This window comes from Muntiacus reevesi, chromosome 1 (assembly GCF_963930625.1).
Source record: "Muntiacus reevesi chromosome 1, mMunRee1.1, whole genome shotgun sequence".
NCBI classification, from domain to species: Eukaryota; Metazoa; Chordata; class Mammalia; order Artiodactyla; family Cervidae; genus Muntiacus; species Muntiacus reevesi.
In genome coordinates, this window is record NC_089249.1 from 218,173,484 (window position 1) to 218,179,627 (window position 6,144).

General features: G+C 48.6%; 2 non-coding genes across 2 annotated transcripts; one reads left to right on the forward strand and one right to left on the reverse strand.

Moving 5' to 3' along the window:
- The first annotated feature begins 647 nt into the window (after window positions 1-647).
- On the forward strand, window positions 648-729 carry TRNAL-AAG (transfer RNA leucine (anticodon AAG)). The gene has a single exon. It is a non-coding gene; the product is annotated as a tRNA-Leu (tRNA).
- A 3,497-nt stretch (window positions 730-4,226) lies between these two features.
- On the reverse strand, window positions 4,227-4,299 carry TRNAT-UGU (transfer RNA threonine (anticodon UGU)). Its single transcript has one exon. It is a non-coding gene; the product is annotated as a tRNA-Thr (tRNA).
- Window positions 4,300-6,144: the final 1,845 nt, after the last annotated feature.

A 6,144-nucleotide genomic window follows, 5' to 3' on the forward strand; every position in this document is an offset into this window, starting at 1 on the left:
AAATGTGTTTTTATGATTGGTGAGGGGTGAGGAGGCGGGGAGGTCTCCAAACAGTGTGCAATCAAGCTTGTTTTGTCAAGGCACTATACCTCCACCTGCAGCATTTATTTCAAGGGTGGAAACATCAGGCAACAAAACTGCAAGGATGGAGGCTTCTGAGATGGTGGCCACGCGATCGTCAATGAGCCACTTCTGAATGTGTCTGGGTTATTACCAAAAAATGTTATGGGGTAAACAAAAAAGAACCGGGAGAAGTAGTGCAGGGTTCCTTTCTGGTTTTTGTTTGTTTGTTTGTTTTTTAATTTATAAAAACAACAGAAGATCATAGTTAAAATATAAAAATAAAACAAGTGCTAGTGTAGAAGTCTTCCCCTACTTCCACGCCCACTTGCTAAAAGTGAAATGCCGGAGTGACTTGAGTGTTCTTCCCAAAACCATTGTGTGCGTTGGTCTGGGCTTCACGACTCATCTTTTGTCAGAGGAGCGCAGGGTGCGGATTCCGCTCCCATGACTCTGGCCAATCTGCTAGTTGGGGTGTGGTTGGTCGGCTCCGACCTGTAGAAGAAACGGAACACATGATTTCCCTCAGGAGCCTGGTGACGTTATCTAAATTGAAAAACAATACCAAAAAACCCACGCTCCAGTGCGGTAGCGTGGCCGAGCGGTCTAAGGCGCTGGATTAAGGCTCCAGTCTCTTCGGGGGCGTGGGTTCGAATCCCACCGCTGCCAGCTCATTGATAATCTTTTTTTTTCCACGCCCACTCAATCCTTCACAAAAAAAAGATTGTCCATATTGGTCGCTCAGTCGCGACCTTCCCTTTATTCTGAGCATGAGACTGTTTGCCAGCTTTCAGCGAAATATCCCTTGGATCATAGGAAAAGCAAGAGAATTCCAGAAAAACACCTACTTCTGCCTCATTGACTATGTTAAAGCCTTTGACTGTGTGGATCACAACAAGCTATGAAAAATTCTTAAAGAAATGGTAATACCAGACCTCCTTACTTACCTCCTGGGAAACCTGTATGCAGGTCAAGAAGCAACAGTTGGAACAACAGACTGGTTTAAAATTGGAAAAGGGGTAGACAAGGCTGTATACTGTCATCCTGCTTATTTAACTTATATGCAGAGTACATCATGCAAAATGCTGGACTGGATGAAGCACAAACTGGAATTAAGATTGCTGGGAGAAATATCAATACCCTCAGATATGCAGATGACACCACCCTAAGGGCAGAAATCGAAGAAGAACTAAAGAGCCTCTTGATGAAAGTGAAAGAGGAGAGAAAAGCTGGCTTAAAACTCAACATTCAAAAAAAGAAGATCATGGCATCCAGTCCCATCACTTCATGGCCAATAGAAAGGAGAAAATAAAGTGACAGATTTTATTTTCTTAGGCTCCAAAATCACTGCAGAAGGTGACTGTAGCCACGAAATTAAAAGATGCTTGCTCCTTGGAAGAAAGGCTATGACAAATCTAGACAGCATATTAAAAAGCAGAGATATTACTTTGCTGACAAAGGTCCGTCTAGTCAAAGCTATGATTTTTCCAGTAGTCATGTATGGATGTGAGAGTTGGACCATAGAGAAGGCTGAATGCAGAAGAATTGATGCTTTTGAACTGTGGTGTTGGAGAAGACTCTTGAGAGTCCCTTGGACTGCAAGGAGATCCAACCAGTTTATCCTAAAGGAAATCAACCCTAAATATTCATTGGAAAAACAGGTGCTCAAGTTGAAGCTCCAATACTTCAGCCATCTGATGCTGACTCGTTGGAAAAGACCTTGATGCTGGGAAAGATTGAAGGCAGGAAGAGAAGGGGATGACAAAGGATGAAATGGTTGGATGGCATCACTGACTGAATGGACATGAGTTTGAGCAAGCTCCAGGAGATGGTGAAGGACAGGGAAGGCTGGTATGCCGCAGTCCATGGCGACACAAAGAGTTGGACACGACTGACTGAAAACAAGCAAAATAACCCAACTCAAAGTGCAAAGTCCCAAACTGAAAGTGGGGTGGGTTAACACAACTTTAATGGATTAATCCCTCTTGAGTATGAGAATCCAGAGGTGTAAATGTTAAATTTCTCTTCCCTGGAAAAGTGTACACCTCTGTAACCAGGTAAAGGTGATGACGGGATGTCTTGGACTGGGACGTCCTGGACTAGGACCAAATTTACCTCAAAGTAATAAATTTCCAATAGTAGAAAACAACAACAACAACAAACCCTCAGGATGCTACCAACTTTGTTTCCCCTTAGTTTCAAACTGGAGACCTTTCACCTGTTAGATGAAGGTAATAACTACTACAATACAGAAACGTCTGAGCTTGGTCATCTTTGTGACACTATTGATTTTTAGGAAAACTGGTGGGATCAGTGAATATACAGTTCTGTGGTGGGAAAGGATGGTCCCACGACCCGATCAATGTAAACACCCGTGGGAGGCTCTAACCCCAGTCTCTCACCGGGAACCATGGGCTCTGAAACGCCTCACCCACTATTTCTTCTACCCGTACTTCTTTCCGATCCCGGAACACTTGGTAATGCCCATTACTCGTCCAGGACCAAAACTGTCCACATGAGAAATTTCTAGAAAGAAAGAGACAAAGGAAAAGAAGAAAAGGGCTCGCTGGGGTCTGAACCTGAGACCTCTCGCGTCAGAGGCGAAAACTGTAACCTGTAGACAAAACAGCGTGCCGCCCGCTCAAGTATGCCTTGGTATGATGTTATGTGGACTCGTTTACCCACTGAGAAAACCAGTTTTTCTTTCTGGCACGTTGAAAATGTTCTGTGCATCTCGGCCTCTCTCACGGCCGACCTATCCCAGTTCGACGATATCCACGTCCGCCGTCTCAGCTGTAGATAGTTCACTCAGCATCAATTCTCGGCATCTCTTGGCCCCTCTGAGATCCCCTGGAATCTCAACGAGCGCCTCATTGCTAAGGTTTCTCGGGCAGCAGATAGGGGCACCCTTCCACTGTGGGGACTCCTGTTTTCCCAGTGGAGCCCAAATAAGGCGCAAGTCTGGAGAACGGGAGGCAGGGCACAGAAGCCGGGAGAGACTGAGCGTCCCTGAAGAGAGTCGGGGACGATGAGGGGTAGACTAGGTCAAAAAAACTTTTGGTTTTCCTTTTAACAAACCAAGAGCAGTAATTCATGATGACCTGTCTGATTGATTTATTAATGCCGTGAATGGAAATCAAGTGCACAAAATAAGCCTAATCCTAAGTGAACAATGGGGGCCCTGCCCAATGGGCAGAACCAGGCCCGCTGGAGGTCTTCGGTGCCTGCCCGCCGTGGCCTTCGCAGGCATGACCCTTGGCAGGCAGGGGGTGGGGGGTCTTGGCAGAGGCAGAGACGTGATTAATCCCGCCGCGCCATCCGGCGGGTTAGGACCCTCAGAAAAGCCCGGAGTGAGTCGCCAATCAACTTAAGGTCCAGCTTGAATCAGCTTTGGAAAATAGAGCCCGGGCCGGATAACCAGAGAAGAGAAAACTGCTCGCGGGAACCTGGGTAGACGCCCAGGAAGGGTAAATGAGATGTGTGGGGCGCGTGGCAGAGGAGGGACTCGCTTCTCTCCCTCACACAAGGCAGATCTCATCCAAAGAATCACGCTTTGCGTCAAGAGCCGAATGCACCTGCCCCACACTGGCACGATGGGGCGTTTGTGCGGCCCGAACTCCTGGGATTCTTCAACCCCCAAGTGACTACCCTACCGGAAGGCAAGCTCATTGAAGAAGCCAGATCGCGGGGACCAAGAGCAGACGACGCGGGGTCTTAAACACAGCCCCACTCTCAACTAAAATAGATTCCCAGAGTACGGAGGTGGGTGTGGGGCGTTCACAGGTGCTCCCCAAGCAAGGAAGGAGAACGAATTAGAGAACACGGCAAAGCCTCTGGCCCGAGTGGAGTGACGGGAGGGGAACAAAAAGACTCGCTATGAACTTGCCAAGACGAAGTGCAGAAGGAAGCGAGGGAGGGGTCGCTGGGGAGAAGGCTCGCTGAGCCAGCGGAATCTGCGATCGCAAGTCCAAGGCAGCAGTGGGTCTGGTTCTTAAAGAGATAAGGCTACAGGAGAGTTGGAAGGAGCGATAAGTGGCGGCCACTTGAGGGTCAAAAACACTCAGATCTGCTTAATTTAAGTTTAGGCTTTCAGTATGGCGGAAAGTCGTGTTGGCAAGCGCATCTTCCCCTCTCTAGAGAGAGTGGTGGGGAAAAAAAACTTGTGTAGGCCCCAGCGAGATTTGAACTCGCGACCCCTGGTTTACAAGACCAGTGCTCTAACCCCTGAGCTATGGAGCCAACTGCGAGTCTGCAGTCTGCGCACGAGCAGTTGATACCGCTATGATCATCGCGCAGCCGCAGACAGAAGAGCTACACCGAAAGGCGGGGCCCACGCCCCTCAGCCAGTGACCGCCCCGTCCGGCTGCTGCAGCTGAGTCTGCAACATCAGTAAGTGTCAGTGTCACAGACTGAGCCGCAAATCCTGGGAGAAAGTCCAGCCTAGAGGGGACCACGTGGGTGGGCGGAAGCTAGTCAGGATCGGGTGAGGGCGGGGCGCGCTGCGGTAGAGGGTGGGGCCACCAGTGGGCGGAATTGTTGGAGGGCCCGGGGCCTTCCGCCTGGCCTGGGGATCAGGGGCAAGACTTGAGTAGAGAGGTCCACTAGAAATTGTGTATGAGAATAGGGTTCAAGGCCGAGGCCCTGAGGGGAAGGCTAAAGGAATGGTGACAATATACCGAGGCCCTGAGGGGAAGGCTAAAGAAATGGTGACAATATTCCTCTCAGGAATCCAGCTAGCCTGGTAGAAGAGATGATCAGGAGGGAGAGACTGGTAGAGAATGGTGGGAAAATCAGGTGGTCAGTGTGTTAACGACTGCATCAGGACAGGAGGCCCAGATTACTGGGTAGCCAGGCCCAAGGAAGTTTCCTAGGTGCCTTCCCATCTGGATGCTGAGGACCAGTGTGAGGGTCTGGTGTCAAGGATGTGGGTTCTCTTATCTATGGCAACTTAAAGCAAATTAGGAAAAAGCAACCGTTAGAGGCCTGTCTTGGACTTTGGGAGAGCTGGGTCCTTCATGGCCCCCCAAAGGACCCACGGAGCAAAGGGCAGAGGTTGAAAGCCCAGGTAAGGGACAGGAACCCTAGCCCGGAAATGGTCAGAAAGTGTGTCTGTAGTTGGTGGAACTTGGTCTGATGGCCCAATCTGTTCTTTGGTGCCTTCAAGGCCAGATGACTTTGATCACTGGGTAGCCAGGCCCAAGGAAGTTTCCTAGGTGCCCTCCTGTCTGGATGCTGAGGACTAGTGTGAGGGTCTGGTGTCAAGGATGTGCGTTCTCATATCAAAGGAGCTCTCAAGGATCCAGGACCAATGAACAGGTGGTGTCAGAAGGAAACCAAATTAGGCCAGTCATTGTTGCTCTCAGAGGCCCAGACACCTTAGAGAGCTTACAATGGTCAAAGGATGGAAGAGGAAAATGTATACACAGGCATACTCACACCAGCATTGTGACATCCTACATCACCCTGGAGACCAAGAGAGAACATCTCTCTTACCAGCCACATGTGATTGTTATGTACTGTTGTTACGTCTTCAGATATGTATATATCTATCTAGTTATTCTATAAACTCTGACAGACATATAGTCATATTCACATATACACACAGCCAGCCAGCTCTGCAGTGCCCAGACCTGATACTACAGGCACCTCTACCAGCCTCCCTAACTTTTGTGATCTATAATGTGTTGCAGTACTTCAGCACAGTTATTAGAGGATAGAAAGGGTAATTGTAACACTCAATCAAAAAGCCATACAAGCCATACAGCCATACATGAGGGCTTGATGATAACATTAGGCAATTTAATTAGTAAATGAATGTTAGAAATGGATTTTCCTTGTAGAAATCAGTGTATTCAAATACATGGATTGGATACAGTGTTCTAGAGCTAAACAACATAGGATTTACCCTTTGGGATGCTGCTGTAGGCTGAACTCTTATGATCCTGTCCATAGCTTATAGGACACTGGATTCTGATTGCCAGGTGTTATGTCCACTGGGTCTACCTCTGCTGCTGCTGCTGCTAAGTCACTTCAGTCGTGTCCGACTCTGTGCGACCCCATAGACAGCAGCCACCAGGCTCCGCC